We start from the raw sequence: 18,383 nt of genomic DNA on the forward strand, positions 1-18,383 counted from the left end.
GGAGAAGCATACCAGGCTGTGGAGACAATAATCCACAAAAGTATGGTAAAACAAAAGTTCCCAACAATCCCACCACAACTATGGTTGGCAAAAACATAATTTCTCAATGTATTACAATCCATTTGAAATGTTTAACCCTATCATCTAATCTGAGTTTCTGCATCTCAGCTACGTTTCAGAACATAGCTGGTCAAGGACAAAACTGAGAAAAACAGTATAACCAATGAAAACCTGAAACAGGGAAACAGTCATCCTTTTTTAATTAAGACAATTCTAATATTTTGGAAAATGTGGTTAATTTCTCTGAATGCCAGGTGTATAAACGGCACATCTGTAACAAAGAACTGAGATGTTGTGAGAAAAACCCAAATAAGTAATTCTACTAAGAAAGGGACCCAACAGCACCTTTCACTATGTGCTGCTCTGCTGGCCCTAGGGCATTCATGCTAGAGACACAGCAACCAATTTTTACCTTTTATTATTTTATTGCTTTTGGTTTTTTAATAATCAACGGCAGCACAGTACAGGTTTACGAACAGGAACACTGAACCACTGGGATTGTGAACATAAGCATATTACAGAGATTGTTTTGTGATCACAATCCTGTTTAACAATTGATACACTGGCACAGGAGCCTGATATGAGAGACAGAAGTGCAAGTACAAACAGAAAATCTGATGCAGCTGAAGACGTGCTGTCTTGGCCCAGAAGACAGGCCAGTGCAGAGCTGCAGAGCTGTATAACATGCAAATGCTTAAATCAATAGTGCCAGCAATAGTCACTGCTTGCTGCTCTCTGCATTCCTTACAGGAGCAGGCAAAAGGAACATAAGAGAAAGGGAGGGTGAAGAGACATTTATCACTTATTTCCCTGGCACCAGCTAAAATATTTTCTGTAACTAGTTCACTTCAGCTCTGCACAGGGCAATGTTATGTAAAACATTTCTGAAGAAAGATTTTTTTTCTTGCCTCCCAAGCACAAGCACCAAAGCCTAGTAAACCAAATACTGCAGAATGTATTTACAGCTCACCAATACTAACCAATAGAGTCACTGGAACTGAACTTTGGAGGAGGAGCTCTTTACATGCAGAGGCTGGGTTTCTATTTTCTGGCACAGATTATACCAGCTTACAGAAAGGCAGTATTTTACAAATCTTTACATACGTAGCCAGAAGCTTTTGTCAGTGAGATGCAATTATAGCTTAAAAACAATTTCTGTGATAGAAAGAAAGTGAAAGCACTAATGAAGGTGGCTTTCTGACAAATCGTGTTTTTCCTACCATTTTTATTCATTCATTTGATTTCAGTACTGGAATTTTGCAACAGGATTTGGCTTGATCTCTTTCAAAACATAAAGGGCCTAATCTCTTCCCATTTGAGAACAGGAAGTGAGGAGACGATCTTAGCGCTGATTAAAAGAAAAAAAAAATCTGGATTGTTATTTTAACTTCTTTGTTGCACATAAGGCGGAGAATTTTTTATGCTACCATTTCAGCATGATGGCTCAATTAAAAGCTGATGCCTCCCTTAAGTAGCACCTGTTTAGTACAAGAGACCCTTTGCACCAACTGCTCTCTACAGAGCAGCAATTGCACTACAGCTTCTCCCCATCAGTATGCATGTAACTCAGAACATGTACTGCACCAATCCATATTGACATGACACTGTGCAGTCCTGTGTTGGACAGTAACAATGATATTTCTAGTGTAAGGGCTTTTCACACCTGCTCTAGGTACGTTGAAACAACATTGGAGTGGGAAGAGGCAGCATTTTGTATTTGACTTCTGTTCATGCATACTTGAAAACCGCACCCTCTTACTGCCTACAGTGTTGTACGCGTGCCTGCTGGATCCCACCAGCTCCTGCTCCACCTCCAGCCTTCCCTGATGTTCTTGATACATAGGTGTGTGCATGTGTGTATTTCTACTTCCGCATACAGTGTTCAAGCCCCGAGCACCCTCACCTGCTCCTCTAAACCAGTGGCACTGCTTAGTGCGCAAGCACAGTGCTACATACAGCCTCTCTCAAGCTCTTCCACTGTACACCAGACTCAGCAAACTAAACTTTTGCTTAACTTCAAGAGTTGTGCAGGCTCCGTCAAAGGAGCAGGTGAAGAATGGGTAGAAATCTTGATTTCTGAGCCTACTGCATACCCTTACTTGAATCTAAGCATCACTTTTCTCAACACAGAACCAGTGTGACTGCTCCCTAGGGGTCTAGGGCTCTGATTCTGTCCAAATCAGAATGTAACTGGATCAACTTCAAGCACAGCTGCAGGTAAAACAAAAGATATTAACATAAAATATTTAAGTACCTATCAGGTTTTTTTTATTTTTCCCAGTACTAAAAAAGTGGTTTGGTACTATTCAAAATTAATGAGTTTTAAATATGAACATAGTACACCCCCAGTTTTGAAATACGCTGCTCTATTTTCTCTCCTCTCATCTTTCCCATCTGGTATGTTTCAGTAATAATTTAACAAATATTTTTCTTTGAGGCTGTCAGAAAAATCCCAGCATTTTGGAAACACTAAACATTATCTTGTGAGGTAAATTAGGACACAAAGAAATAGCATGACATACACGCGATCACACATTTTCAGTGGCAAAGACAGTAATGGGAATCCCAATATGTGCTTCTTTGGAGCCTTCAAGAAAAGAAATTGGCAATGTATAGCAAATAGTCAAGCTGAAACCTACATCATGCTACATTTGAAGAATGATCTGCAAAAGTTAAACCAATTCTCAATATAGGAAAGATTTCTTATTCCAAATATTTCTTTTTGTTAAGATTTATTTACGAAAATTCAAACCCAGCTAGCTGTCTTCTACGTTAAGCAAAACGTTAGCTCTACCTAGTTCCTTAGTTCTTCTGAGCTTTGATCTCTTAGAGAATGAATCTACTATCAATATACAGAGACTGCAACCAGAAGACTTTGTCCACTTTCGTGCTTTACACTGGTAACCACTCAAAAGAACTGTTAACTACAGGTCTCTTTCTAGATACTTAAGTACTCAAAAGAACTGTTAACTACAGGTCTCATTCTAGATAATTAAGTCAGTATAACTCACCAAGAACTGCTCATTATTGAGCTGAGATGAACTAATAAAGTAAAACACAGGATGCTTAGTAACCCATTATCAATTTCTCAAATTAATTTGTCAGTGTCTACCCCAAGTGTCAGGAATATCATTAGTCAGCACCTTAGCCAAGACGAGAGAGCAAACCCCACCTCAGATAAGTAGCGGTTGTTCTTAAGATTACAATATTAATAGAAAGAAAAAGACAATAAAAAGCTTCCACACACACACAAAAAAACCCCAAAACTAAAAAAAGTGCACCTTTTTCTTCATGCCATTGGCATGAGGCTTTTTGGAGGTCATGATTTCATAAGACTTTTCCTGCAACTATTAAAAGGATTAAAAACTAATGTAAAAATAAAATTTGTCAAGATTCTCAGACAATGACATCAAAAGAAAATTTCTGGCTTTAAGAAAATGCCAGATATCACAAGATGCATGACAAACCACCAAGAGTTGCTGACGTTTGTTTTTTTCCATTGGAAAAGATATTAGTGGTTTTTTTTTTAACTCCACATATTTTCTAAAATAGATTTCCTGTCCTTTCTCTGAGATTGCTGAACCCCATTCAGCCAAGGCACAGATAACATCTCTGGATAAAAGATTTGAAATCACAATTTCTCCCATACAAAGTTCAGGCTTTACAGAAGAAAAGCTTTTCTTCCACAGAGCCACAAACTTCACAAGAGGAAGTTCTGTTCCCTCAGGAGGTGTTACATTCTTATAACCTGTCAGACTTACCCAGTCATATTTGTAATTTATTTTTAGTATAAGGTCGTTTCTTTTCAGACCACCTCTAGATATTCCTAACACAAAAAGTGAATTCTAATTACTCACTTTTCTTCCAGAGATTAGACACCTTACCCAGCATTACTGTGCACTGGAATTCTACATGAAACAACTGTCTGAGTACCCAAAAAATACAGCTGAAGATAAAAGAAGACAAACAATACAGGATTTTGCTGCACCCCGAAGCAAAATAGCAAACCAATGAGATTTCTCTTACATTTAAAATAACATGCATGTTTAATTAGAAAAGAAAAACAATCAGCTGAAACATACATACATGTACGCACTCTACTTAGCGAGAGGGGAATTCTCAAACTTTTTAACTCAATTACTGGGAAACAACAGATTTCAAGAATGACCTGAGAGCTTAGAGAAGGTAAACAGAGCATAAAGCTAATTGGTATGCAGACATTCTTCAAAAATAATATGGAGAGAAAGACTGAAGAGTACACAGCTTCCTTGAGTCTACATCAGCTCTCATCATCCCTGACCCTCAACATTCTTCTTCTATCAGCAAATATTGCTAAAACTCACTGAAAGTATTCTCATCTATCTCTAGTGCTCAGCCATGGATGACCCTATAAAGTAATTTCAACATAACTGACACAGAACCAAAGACTAAATAGAAAGAACAACCCATGCTATAGCGTCTCACTGCAAGATAATGTATTACAAGATTCCTATTTGCATACACACAGAGAGAAAATCCTTTCATTAGGGAACAAAACGTAGAGACCTTCAAAAATTACTGCTTGAAGCAGTCAATGCCTAAGCAGCAACTCTTAGCAAAAAAAAAAAAAAAAAAAAAAAAAGGAAAACTATTAAAAATTTTAGAAAATGTAACAGAATTCCCTTTAGAGAAGCAAATTGTAGCTAGCTCACATCACTTAAAATTAATAATTAAATGAGCTGTAAAACCATATTTGATACAGAAAGGGTATTTAACATCTCTTTCCCATCAGCTGGAAACAACTTTAAAAATACTCACATTTTTAAATTACTAGGTAGTTGCACATTGAAATAATTTGCAAACAGTGTTAAGAAAGTTGCTGTGGCTCCTCTCCACTTCAAGCACTTGCTCTTCTAGGAAGGCAACATGGTGTGCAACCATTTTAACAAAAGCCTACGGAGAGAGGAGAAACAGCTAACGGAAATGAAAAGCACCAGTGCTGGTTTCAGTATTATCCTAGCTAGAGATCAGAAGTCAAAGAAAAAGCGTTAACATGATTTCAGAGTACATTATTGCTAATATAAATATCCAAGGGGCACATACTCATAAGTAGACTACGGATGTTTACAGCCATGAGGTGAACCACTGATCATGACCTAAGGCTAATTTTTCTCCTTCTCAAAAGGCAGAGTTTTGCTCCCTTTCCAGCATACAGAATATGTAAGCCCTTGCATGGCGTCTAAAGGTCTGGCAACATCTCAGCAGTGAGGTGAAAAGCTCTTTGGAACCCACAAAGACACTGCTACTGCTAGTAGGAGTGAGAAAGGGGCCAAAGTGGTAGGTGGGAGGAGACAGCAGAGGAAGAGATGGCAGGTGATTTTAGCTAAAAAGATTAGTAACTACTGGTGTAAAACATACATGTTGACCCAAAATGTACCAGTGGCAATATCAAAATCTAACCCCAGTAGATTCTTATCCTGTACAACGATGATACAATAGTCCCTTCCTTTTCTACTCTTGGGAGCAAAAGTTAATGTCTCCCTTGAAAATCCCCATGGATGCTAAGCTTTAAATGTAAAAGTTCTAATTAAAACATTAACTACTGCCCAAATTGCCAATTTAATCTTGTGCTCTCAGATTACTGCCATTACAGCTGGTAATGGTAGGGAGAGGCACTGATTCCTGGCCAATCAAGGTATTATCCTTCCTTGATACGCCCCCCACCCCCCCAAAAAAAAAAAAAGCCTCTCAACAAAATTCTGCTGCATTATTCAAGGACGATCTGTAGCCTAGACAAAACTGGCATTTTCTTTATATACCAAATAACTATGTCCCTACAGCTATGCTAATGGAATTGGATTAGGAAGTCTTTCTTTTTTTCCTTTCCTGTATTAGAAAGAAAAAGGCAATAAAGAGGCCTTACCATACTTTTGGCACAGTAATTGCTTAGTTTTAATTTTATTTTCCTGTTCAAAGAGCAAACCACCCCTACATACTCCCCCAAGAACCCCAACCACCTATAAGCATGGAATTTGCAAAAAGACCTAAATAGGCGAGACACTCACAGAAATAGTTCCTTTGGGATCTGATTAATTTAAGCCATTTTTCACAGTCTTATCTTAAGTATATACTCAAGTATGGTCAAATTGTCAGGTATGCCGAGAATTCACTAGCTACTTCTTGGGTGGGGTACTCAGGTCTGAAAAGTAAGCGGCTTTCTAAACAGGTTAACTGTTGACTCCCACTTTTGTTTCAAAATGCCTTGCTTCAATTTCCTGCCTGACACTTTCTCCTGATGCTGAGTAAACCCATAAAATATAAAGTAGTCTGTTATCAAATGTAGGTGTAAAAATGCAAGCTACAAAAAAATAAATTACATTTAAAGAAAACTTGCTGAAAATTAAGTCAAGCCCCAGCATAACAAACCTTACCAGAGGATATTACTTTGTACAGGGGTAGAACCTAACCTTAAGCACTGCCTATCTGGATTTAATGCCACCAACACTTAGTTTCTTTCACTCTGAGTCAGTTAAAAATGATTTTAAATGTTGTACAATTTACCTGGTCATTTTTTCATTATATTCCTCCCAGAGGCAAACTTGCCCTCGGTTGACACAAATTCTAATATAATGCTTCCTAACTATGCTGAGCGCATCATCTCGGTGAGTCATACTGGCTTCCCTCATTCAGGATACAGTAAAGACCAAACCAGACACAGCTCAGAGATCTCTCTACTACTACACGACTATCATCAACAACTTAAAATGGGTATGTCCAGAACTGTTCCAGTGAGACTTGAATTTTTGAAGTTATAAATGGTTTCACAGATATTCCTTCAAGTCACAAAACAAATTAACATTACTAGCATTATTATTAACATCAAAACCACAATTGATGCTTTTAATTTACCATTAGGAATCGTAGAATCCACAGCAATAAATTACTCAGTGATGTTCCAAACCATAAACACTTATATGTGCTGAATCATAGGTAGACACAGCAATTCAAAAACAAACGTAAGGCAATAAACAGCCATAAACATCTGAGTGTTCCATAGAAATACCTTGACAGTTAACCTATAAAACGCATGAAGAGAAGGATGTAAATTTTCTAAAGCAATGAACAAACCTCTAATTTATCAGCTTTGGCATAGATGTGGTTCATTTCCATCACTTTGTCTTTAATGAGTGGAACGATCTTGTCCAGGATCACGGATGTATCACTTCTAATCTGCATGAAAAAAGGTATGTCATGAGAGGATGAATCTTGAGGATAAACACTACACTTTTTATTTTTTCTCCCCCCTCACTATTTTTTCATGTGACTATTTCAAAAAACACCTGTTTAGAAAAGATATCACAAGGACCCTTTTGCAGTATGGTATAAAGTACAGACCAGGGAAATAACTTACTTTCTCAAGTAATCCATGAGACAACAAAAAACCCCACCAGTAGATGACAGGACTTCCACACCAAAACTGTAATCAGATTCTTCGCTCTTCTCCCCAGGTTCCCACACGACTCCTCCCAAGAGATCATCTTCTTTCTGTTATGAAATATTGCAGAGATGGGGGGTGATGATGGATTTAAAACGAAAACCGCCTCTGTACCGTCCACCATGCTTTGATTTTATTGGAGAATAGCTAACTCATACTACTAATCAATCATTTTTGAAAGGGATTTGTGTTAGCCTATGGCAAGTAGCCTTAATTCAAGATGAAAGGACAGTCACTCTTAGCTATGAACTGTTTACACCTAACTAATATGATTCAGTTTGCAACGCAGACTGGTACTGACACAGAAAAAAAAAGAAATGGCTGTCCTGGGCTGTATCTTCGAGCATACCATTTCTAGTGTCTTGCATTCAACAGGGACTCAGGACAAGAGTTGTCAGGAGAACATGAATCTTCACACATCATTATAATGTAGGCACCTCAGAGAAAGCTTCTGCTCCCTAGTCCCTGCCAGGTGCCATAACAGTAAGTGCCCCAATATAGGAAAGGTTTGTTACCCAGTGCAACCAAGTTTGTTACTGATGTTCATAAGAGAGCCTGAAACTTATCTGAAATCTTGCTAAGTGTTGTGTTTGTATAGGAAATTAGACAATTTCCTAAATAAACAACTGCAATTGCTACCTTAGCTGGCAATAACACACACTTCCAAGCACAGCAGTATAGCTAATGGAATGTACAAGCCAAAAACTATCAGTAAGACTCTGGCTCTTTGCAGGGAAAGATACAGCAAACCAAAGAAAACTTCTTCTCAAACACTCAAATAGACATCCTAATGTGTAAAACACAGCAGCAGCCATTGACAAGAGGAATAAGAGAGGGAGTTGAGCCCACATTAGTATAAGTTTTCTTTCTCAGCTACAATGGGGTATAAACCTTGGTTCAATACTGTATTAAAGGTGTTCTGCCTAAAGTTATTACAGACTTAGAGAATAAAGAATGAGGAACCCTTCAAAAGAGACTTTTGCCCCAAAGGCTACAACTTCATAGGGAGGGATAAGGATCTTTTAGCTAGAACGGCGAGAATCTGGCGTTGGGTTAGTACTGCAGGGGTATTTCTGGCCATTCTGAGATTTAAACCAGAATCTAAAATCAAATATAAATGCTTGCTACAAAGTCATTTATTCCAGGGACCATGCTTTATAAACACTAACAGGTGCTTAGATGTTTTACTTAGATGTTTAACAAACTTAGATGTTTGTATGCTTTCTTTTCAAGAAGTTGTGTTTTTAAAAGCTGAGAATAGACAAAGCTATATACATATAAAATGGCTCATAGTAAGACTTTATGACGCTTTTATTACTACAACGAGTACATGTCAATCAGGTGCTTTTATGGTGCTCCAAGTGTTTTGTAGTAGGAGATTAGACAGATAGACATATCAAAACAGTAGTAGCTTTCTATTGTAAACAAACAAGCAGTATGTTCTGTATTGCTGGTCTCAGCACTACATCCACCAAATATGTCTACGGACACCTCCCCCAGCTGTGGTGTAGCTGCACACACAGGCACACTCTGTTATCTCTACAGTAGGTACTTTATAGCCAACAGGAAGTGAGCACAGACACTTGGGCAGGATCCCTGCGAATGGAGTCAGAGTAACGTTAAATAAAAATACAGAATGGACACATAACTAAGGAGCCAAAGCAGATGAATTCCAGTTTTGCTCTATTGTGTTCTTTCAGGTCAACGGTAGACAAAAAAACCCTCCTCTGTCATAAAGCACTTGTGAAAAACAGATTGGTTATCTATTCAAGATGAGGTTTGTATTTGGGTAAACAACATCAGATTAAAATTTGACTTTCTGAAGATAAGGTAACTAATTTGTTTGCTAATGTCAGTCTTAGAAAGACCTAGGGAAAAGCCTCTCCTACAGCTAAATGCTAGGTAACTACAGTAAACAAAAACACAGTTTGGGACAGAGACAGAAAGAGGGAGATGTTGTGCAGACCCAGTACAGAAACTATCAACACAAGGTCAGAGCAGACATGGAACAAACCTAAACCATCTTAGCAAAAGCAAACAACCAATACAAGACACAGGAGAGCTGGTTTTCCAGCAAGCAGCCTGTGATGAAAGGAAATGATATGCAAATATGATTCAAGAAGAGTCATTCTGCAGCAGACTGCAGAACCACAGCGACAGCAGAGTTCAAGAGGAGTCAGTGCACGACAAAGAGAAATTATTCTCTTGGCACAGCAACCTCTCATGAGCCAGAGAAAGCAGGACTGGTCTGAACTCCCACATTATAAACCAAGATTTATTTCTCCTTGTGCAATGTATTTCACTTTATCTTAATGAAGATTTAGCAGAGTGCTCAGCACAAGCACCAGGGCACAGCAGTCCATGCGATAAACCTGTATTCCTCTTACAAGGTTTTACTACAGTAATTGGAGGAGGGAAGGTTTGATTCAGCTTTGCCTTCTAACAATGCCAGTCAGCAAGACCAAGCTCAAGGAAGTAGCAAACCAACAGCACCACAGTCAGTTAGGAGACAGCGCAACCAGAGTACAAATGATGGATTAGAACACAAACGAGGAATGGCACATTGCATGTAGGGCAGTGAGACCTGATCTCTGCATACGCTGCAGTTCAAGCTGTACCAGTTAAACAAGCACAGATGCTTCTTATTTTGTATTTTATAAAAATCATTATATTTTCAGGAAAAGAAAAAAAAAATAGCTGGAGCCACAAGTCAAAGATATAGTGCAAATTGTAGTTGTCACAGAGATTTTTTTTAAAGGATCCCTCTATATTCTTTTTCAGTCTTTGATCCCATATGCTAACACAGAATGACATAAAAGGATCAAGAGTAAAAGTAACCACTGTAAACTGAACAGCTCAGGGGAGAAAAGAGAAAAAAAAATGAGGTTAGTACATTCATATGAAATTAGCAAACCCCAACACAGCAAACTGAAGAAAACTCTCTTCCCCTCTTTTTGCCAGTGATGAAGCCAGGTTTCACACCTATGGCCTCAGAGAGGAGGTCCTGAAACTCTATGAGACAAAGATAAGCAGTTAGCACCTGGTCTATGGAAGCATAATAAAACAAGATTTACAAACACATTATTTCCTCGGGCCAATTCACGTGAAGTTCGACGGCTTGAGAACCACTCACCTGTGCTTTTATAATCTAGTGAGTATGCTGGGGGATTAACAGATATATTTAAAAAAAAAGGAGTATCAAATGTAAGCAGAGATTTTGTATCTATCCACACATCCTCTTGAAGGATTAGGAGCCAAAGAATTGGAAGTAGTGATTTCCCACATGTAGCTAAACCAGCAGCGCATCTCTGAATAGATATAATTTTATATCATGCTTGAAGATATAAAAGAAGCATAAAGAACTGTATTTAAAAAGGTAACCATCCATGACCCTTGGAAACAATAAGAGCAGCATGTACAAGAGTATGGTTATTACAAATTTTTTTGCTTCTGTATCACTGGTTCAAATCACAGTGCAGTTAAAAATCACAATTTGATAATAATACTTGAAAGGCTCTGAAACCACTTAATAGATATTAATTTGCTTTGTTGAAGTCAGTGCCCCAAGAATGATATCACAAGAAGTTAAATAACTGGCACTAAAATTCTTCTAGTACAATCTTTTCATTGCAAGATGCTCCTTCCCCGGCAAGCGTAAGGCACACCAAACTGCATTTCCATTATCACTGTAACTTACCTCCTTTACAAGTGTCCATTTTAAGAGTTGTGCCATGCTATGCCTAGCCAGGAACAACAGTAGGACACTGGAAACAGCATTTCGTCTTCCTAGCACTGAGAAGTCAGGTTTTAGCTCGTTGCAGTATTCAAATTTATGCATCAAGAGTACTTGCAAGTTAAAAGCAGAAGCACACTCAGAGGAGAAAAGTCAAATCCCTGTGTGTGAATACTGTGCTGAATGTCCAGTTGAAAAAAAGCAACATTTCCCATGTGTTTTGTTGGCATAGACAAAAAATCGAATTATTGCTAGGCACAGAAGCTGGAATCAGTTCAAATTCTATGTTATATTTATCAGATTTGCAAATACTACTTGATGTGCTGCTGAAAGGAACCTTAAGTTGTAGGTGCCGGATAGAAAGGCATAGTGACTGCAGTGCTTTGATGTTCCCAGATACGGTCAATAATCTGCATAATAGGGAATTATTCACAGCCTGCAGGTTGTGGAAAAATGTTTTCAGGGGCAATGCAAAGATAGCACATTGAAACTAGGTAACTGTTTCTTGTAGAAAAGGTTGGCAAGAAAAGAAGTCTCATGGGAGGTTTAAAAGCTCGCTGGATCCATCTGAACAAGCTAACCATCTTCCCTAGAGCGGAGCCAGAAATGTAAGGTGCCTGCTTGATTGATGGGAAAATGCATAAGGTACATATACAATCTTAGCATAAGCTCTCAAACAGAAGAATTGACTGAATGAACTTAATAGTAAATCAGACAGAATACAATCAGCAGTGAAGAGGTATTGATTCAAACTGCTTGCTTTAAGCACGTAATATCGTATCACTGAAGCAATCATCACCTTTCAGGAATGAACTGAGGATTTTTTTGGCCCAAGAAACCAATCTCTTCTGTTCCACATTTTGCACAGACTAAACGTGCCACACTGGCAAATCTAAAGCTGACAAATGTAAGCCAAGATGCATGAAAAAAAAAGACAGTGTGCTCCGAGGTTCACATGCTGCTTTACAGCTATTTTTGTCAAAAGCTGAATGGAAAAAGAACTACTTAATGAGCCACTAATACTGACCCATTCTTACAAGGTAGTTATTTCTCCTTTTAAGTCCCCTACTAACCATGTGAGACCTAGACGAGCCAAGCTTCTGTTTCTTTCCACTCCATGTCACTTTCTTCTGAAAGCAATGATGCCTCTTCTTCACAAGCAGGAGATACTAAAAACAAAACGAGAAACCTCTGACAGAAGTCGAGAAAGGATTAGTAACTGGCTGTATTGCTGACTGACTTCTCTAGAGCAGAATTCACATCCAAAACTGTGCAAGATTTATCTGTCCCATAATCAAACGATAATAATCACTGGTGAACAGGTCATATTTTGCATAAACCGTGCCAAGTAAGCTACTTCGAGTTTTCAATGCATTCTTGCAGATCACACCAGACTGCTTGGTGCCACCTATGACTTGTGAGCTCTGTCCTTGAGAGTAAGCACTACACTGGGATATAGGAACAAAAAAAAGTGGAAAGATGCTCTGGAGGAAATATTGGCATTTGTTCTGTAAAAAGAAGACAATGTGCAGAAAGGCCAGCCCATCAAAGTCTTTCATTTGTATTAAAGCTGTTAAGAATAAAGCTAGAAAATTGCTTCTCAATTGCCCAAGAAACATTGGCCACATAATTTTATTACCTGCTTCACTTTACCCTACCCCTCTCCATTTATTTATGCGATTCCCAAGAGTCAACCAACAAAATAGCTCACAGGCAACAAGTCTCCAAGGAGATGTTGGCCAGGCACTCCTTGCTGTTAGAAGCACATTCAATACCCATTAGCAACCATTGCAGTTGCCAGTGACACAGGTGTTGTACAAGGTGCTGGAAGATAGAAGAAGAGTGTTGTGCTAAGCTCTAACAGAATGTGAGAGGCTCTGCATGTTAGTGATTGTAAGAGGATCCCTCTACATAAATTTGGTCCATCCTACTTGAAATAGTGGTCTCTGAAACACTCATGAAGGGTTAAAGTGCCGCACCAGTTCGTCTACCTAATTTTAAATCATTTAGCCTCAGGACAGAAGGAAAAGTTGGCTGCAAAGATCCCATCCACCGTTTTTACATAAACACCATAATCCTCAGAGCCTTCAGACGGCACCACTTCACACAGCAAGCCCGGGACAAGCTGAACAGTACACACATCTCCTGCTCCGATCAGCTCATCCCAAACAATCGGGCACAGAGAGCGGCCAAGACGATTGGCACGCTGCGAACGTCGCGCAGCGTATCAGTTGCAACCCGGTCATTAATTAGCACTCTGCACACAGCTGTTCCACCCGCACCACCTCCTGTCTTCCACCGTGGCTGAGGACACCACTGGCCTGCTGGGTCTGTGCAGCGCCCGGCACGGGCGGCCTGAACCCACGATGTGGGCGCGACGGTCATGCAGAGCATGGAGTCACAGAATGGAATTCATACAATAGTTTGGGTTGGAAGGGACCTTAAAGATCATCTGTTTCCACCCCTCCTGCCACGGGCAGGGACATCCCACTGGCTCAGGCTACCCAAGCCCCATCCAACCTGGCCTTGCACCCCTCCAGGGATGGGGCAGCCCCAGCTCCCCTGGGCGAAGGCCTCACCACCCTCACGGTGAGGAACTCCCTCCTCGTGTCCAGGCTCACCCTCCCCCGGGAGGCGCCCCGGCGGGGCGGGGGGAGGCGCCGTTCGCCATGGCGCCCCCTGGCGGCGCCGCGCTGTGCCCGCAGCCCCCGCGCTGCCAAGATGGCGGCGGCTCCCCAGGCGCTGCGGCCTCGCCTCTACCGCCATCACTCGAGGGGGGAGCGCTGCCCCCAGCTCGCCTCTGCTCTGCCCCGCTGGGTATTCCAAGCCGAGCTGGGGAGAGTGTTGGCAACCACGGCGTCGCGGGCTCCGGGCAGCCCGGCACGTGCAGGCGCCTCGCGCCCCGCGCCTTTGACATCTGCTGAGCCACAGGGGTTTGGGGTTCATCAGCCAGTTTGCTGCCAGTGGGCTCCTAAACCTGCAACAGAATCATGGAATTGGTTGGGTCAAAAGGGAGCTCAAAGCCCATCCAGTTCCACCCCTGTCATGGGGAGGGACACCTCCCACTGGATCAGGATGCACAGCCCCATCCAACCTGGCCTGGAACACCTCCAGGGATGGGGCAGCCACAGCTTCCCTGGGAAACCTGAGCCAGGGCCTCACCACCCTCATGGTGAAGAAATTCCTCCTTATGCCCAGTCTAAACCTGCCCCTCTCCAGTTTATACCCATTGCCCCTCACCCTACCACCATGAGCCTTTGTAAACAGCCCCTCCTCAGCTTTCCTGTAGCCCCTTCAGGTACTGGAAGGTCACTATAAAGTCTCATCGGAGCTTTATCTTCTCCAGGCTGAACAACCCCAACTCTCTCAGCTTGTCCTCGCAAGGGAGGTGCTCCAGCCCTCCGATTATCCTTGTAGCCTCCTCTGGACCCATTCCAACAGCTTTATCCGCTTCTTATGTTGAGGATTCCAGAACTGGACACCAGATGAGGTCTCACAAGAGAGAAATCGAGGGAGCGGATTCTGCCTCTCTACCTGCTGGCCATGCTTCTCTTGATGCAGCCCAGGATACAGTTGACCTTCTAGATCATCCAGTTCCAACTCCCCTGCCATGGGCAGTGACACCTGCCACTGGATCTGGGGCTCCACGCCCCATCCAACCTGGCCTTGAACACCTCCGGGGATGGCACAGCCATGACTTCTCTGGGCAACCTCTGCCAGTGCCTCCCCACCTGCACAGCAAAAGATTTCTTCCTAATATTTAATCTAAATCTCCCTTCTTTCAGCTTAAAACCATTCCCCCTCATCCCATCTCTGCGGTCCCTGATAAAGAGCCCCTCTTTCCCGTAGTCCCCTTTAAGTACTCAACGGCTGCTATGAGGTTTTCTTGGAGCCTTCTCCAGGCTGAACAACCCCAAGTCTCTCAGCCTTTCCTTGTATGGGAGGTGCTCCAGCCTCACATGTTCCAGCAAGAGTTCCTTGCCAAGTATCTCACTCAAGTTTCAAAGCAGAAACATTTATTCTAACACTTGTGCTTGGATGTAACAGCAAAGCATGATTTATAAAAGCGATTTGAAGCTACATCCCGTGATATTCACTGATAGACCCCCCCCAAACCCACCCATTAGCAAATACCTAAGAGAAAAAAAAAAGAAAACGGAACTATGACTATTCTGAAGCAAAGCAAATGTCACAAAACTAAACCAAGAGCTGCTCAGAGGGCAGTTTCAGGCAGACACTGAAATGTTTTTCCTATATAGGACCAGAGCCCATATTCAGAACTCCAGAAAAACTCAACAGCTATGAGTGTCCGCCTGAACCCAGGAGCCCAGGGGTACCCACCAAAAGCAACATTGTGCCATAAACAATGGCGTTACTTTCACATTGTAATTTCACTTATACAGGATTTAAAACCTATCCACAGAAGTTTTACCACCTCTTTTTTTGTGTACATATCTGGACAAAAGAAACCTCAAGACACATTACACTCTACAGGTTTATCAGGAAGGATCTATAGACACTGTAAATCAATGCATGGATTTCAGTGGTACTAACATGAGTTTACATCCCCTAACAATCTGTTCCATGTCTAGCTGAGGTAAAGATTTCTGTGTGGAAAAGCTGTTTTCCTTCTGCTGCTCCTTTGCATGCTTAAATGAAGGAACAGAATTTCCACATCTAATTTTTCCTCAGAAAGAAGTACTCGTCCTCCTCGCTGCACATCGGCTAACTCTGAAAAGATCGCTGCTAAACAACAGGAAAATGCATTCTTTTCAAATAAGAAGGAGTTCCCAGTGATTTCACACTACTATAATACATTTAATTCATTAAAACCTTGTAAGCATTGACTCTGAGTTCTTGAAGTCTTCATAAGGCAGAGAAACATACTTGCTAGGTTTTTAGCTAAGTGTATTTTACAGCAGAGCATCTCAGTGGTTGGTGCAAGCATCAGATGGCCTACAGAACAATTCTATCAAACTCCTGGCATTTCTTGGCAAGCCCGTGCACAGTCAGCCTCACCGGCCTGACGCCACGAGCACAGCCGCGTGTTTAGCATGAGCCCAGTTGGCTCAAAGAGATCATTGAAAACTAAGATCAAACTTACAGCTTTGAAAAGGCTGTGTAATGGTAGCAATCATTAACTGCACACCCGTAAAAAGCAGGTGTAAATTCCACTAATTTGACAGATGGTGCATTAAGGAAACATCCATTTAAGGGAGTTGCATTAGCTGTACAGGATTGTGTCCTGCTCTGACTGAACTTGCAGACATGCTGCAGGCAGTGAGCCTCCTGGCATCACCAGCCCTTCTCAGAGCTATCATGAGCATCTTGCACTCATAACGTTCATAAAGATTCAAACGTTGGAGTAACATGTGTTAGAGGACAGAAGCAAAGTTTATTGACACCACTGAGAAGAAGTTAATTCAAAACAGATTCACAGTTAATCTTTAGAGTGTTACATAGGCTGAAGTGTAACAGAAAACAACTACAGTGAAACACAATGGAAAATAGATGAAAACAAACCACTTAACACTATTTCTTCAAGGCATGCTACCCTAAAAGCACACTGGGCATAAAGAAGCCAGAATACTACCTTTAAAGAGGACTCAAACACAAATACTCACCAGTTCCATATGAATTGCAAAAGAAAAAAACATTCTGGGGGCTCAATGTAGTTAAGACACTTTCAGAAACAGTTTAGAGGGGCGTTCTCCAAATTGCAGTATCAACAACGTATTTACCATCACTTGTGATGAGGTACTAACTAAACAGACCATACCAGTTCCTTCCAGGTGATTATAAAACTCACTGTGTATCTATCATCTGCTAAGATCTGAAACAAACCCCACTGAACACATTTCAAAGTTATGATGAAGACAGGAGGTGACAAGTGTTTCTTAGTTAAGACTGTAATTTCACAATCACTTGAAAATTATATAAGCTGGTATTGGCAATAAAAGTAGTCTACCCTTTTCCATCACTCACTTATGGCCCCAAAGCCAACCCGCCACACGTGAGAGGACAGACATTCACAGTGGAATGAATCAGGAAATCGTTCTAGGTTGAAAATTAACCATTAACTTCTTTGCCATATAATTTTATCTCAGATCATTCTTCAACTCAATTCATTACACAGCCTGTTAAGGCTAGCACTGACCGAGAAAACAGGTAGCAAATGGAAGAGACATGTTAGATCTTTCAATAGCAGCCTTAACTTATCATGAAACCTTAGCCCAAGGGAAAACAGCACCAATTCCAGATGGCATTTTAATGTTCCCGTATATCCACTGTTGATTTTCCTGTTTATTTATGGAAAGTAAACAACAAAATTACAACCGTGACTGAATTTTGTAACCTAGGGAAAATATATGCAGTCTAGTTTTGAGGTTAGCTTTCCTCTCAGACTTTCTTTTAGAGTGCATACTGTACCCATAGCTATCTCCCTTTCTAGCTCTTCCCTTAAAATGTCTTTATTTCCCAAGAGCGATCTCCTTCCTCTTTACTCCAAGCCAGAGATAAGATAAGCTTTTCTAACACCCCCAATACTGCTTTCATTTTGCCTCAAGTATTATGCTCCCATTCAACCTTACAGCAATTTACCTGCTTTTCCCAATGATTTTTTTTTTTCTCTAACACAAAGCTCACTCTTTGATAAAAAGATTTGGGTCAGGTATTTTATATCATCAACTGTTCAGGCCCAGGAGGTATGAATATAGCGTTCCAACTGATCACACTTCATTTAGCAACACAATAAAAAAAAAAGTTCAATACTAAATCTCTTCTACAAAGTTTTTAAAAAAGCCTTCTGCTTTCACTCAAAAAGTTAAATTGCCTTTGTTGGAACTCGAAGTGCTCTCCTAGCATGTCATTAAGATGAAAAGGTAGGCATAGAAAACTTTAAAAATAGCCAAACCAGAAAACCACACAGCTGTCTCTAAAATTAGAGACTCCAGCAGGAACATTTCAATATTGCTGAAAAGTAACGGGATCTTCAATACGGTGTCCTCCTATGCCGGCATCAGAATACCGAAAGAAATAACCTACAAAGGGAAAACAATCAGCATGTAAGGGGAAACAAACAGAGCAGAATGGCAAGTGTATTTCAATAGTAAAACT

General features: G+C 40.8%; 1 protein-coding gene across 3 annotated transcripts in view; it reads right to left on the reverse strand.

The window, feature by feature from the left end:
* Positions 1-18,383, reverse strand: part of PARD6B (par-6 family cell polarity regulator beta) — a 63,632-nt gene that overhangs the window by 18,193 nt on the left and 27,056 nt on the right. Inside the window, exons 5-6 of one of the 3 annotated variants that reach the window (XR_008452598.1) lie at positions 7,451-7,584; positions 7,168-7,269 (exon numbers count right to left, since the gene is read on the reverse strand). The gene's annotated coding sequence lies outside the window, so the exon portion shown is untranslated. Of the gene's footprint in view, positions 1-7,167; positions 7,585-15,628; positions 18,308-18,383 lie in introns of those variants that run through there. The other 2 variants (XR_008452597.1, XM_054081551.1) reach the window with 2 other exon arrangements.

This window comes from Cuculus canorus, chromosome 16 (genome assembly GCF_017976375.1).
Source record: "Cuculus canorus isolate bCucCan1 chromosome 16, bCucCan1.pri, whole genome shotgun sequence".
In the NCBI taxonomy this organism is placed as follows: domain Eukaryota; kingdom Metazoa; phylum Chordata; class Aves; order Cuculiformes; family Cuculidae; genus Cuculus; species Cuculus canorus.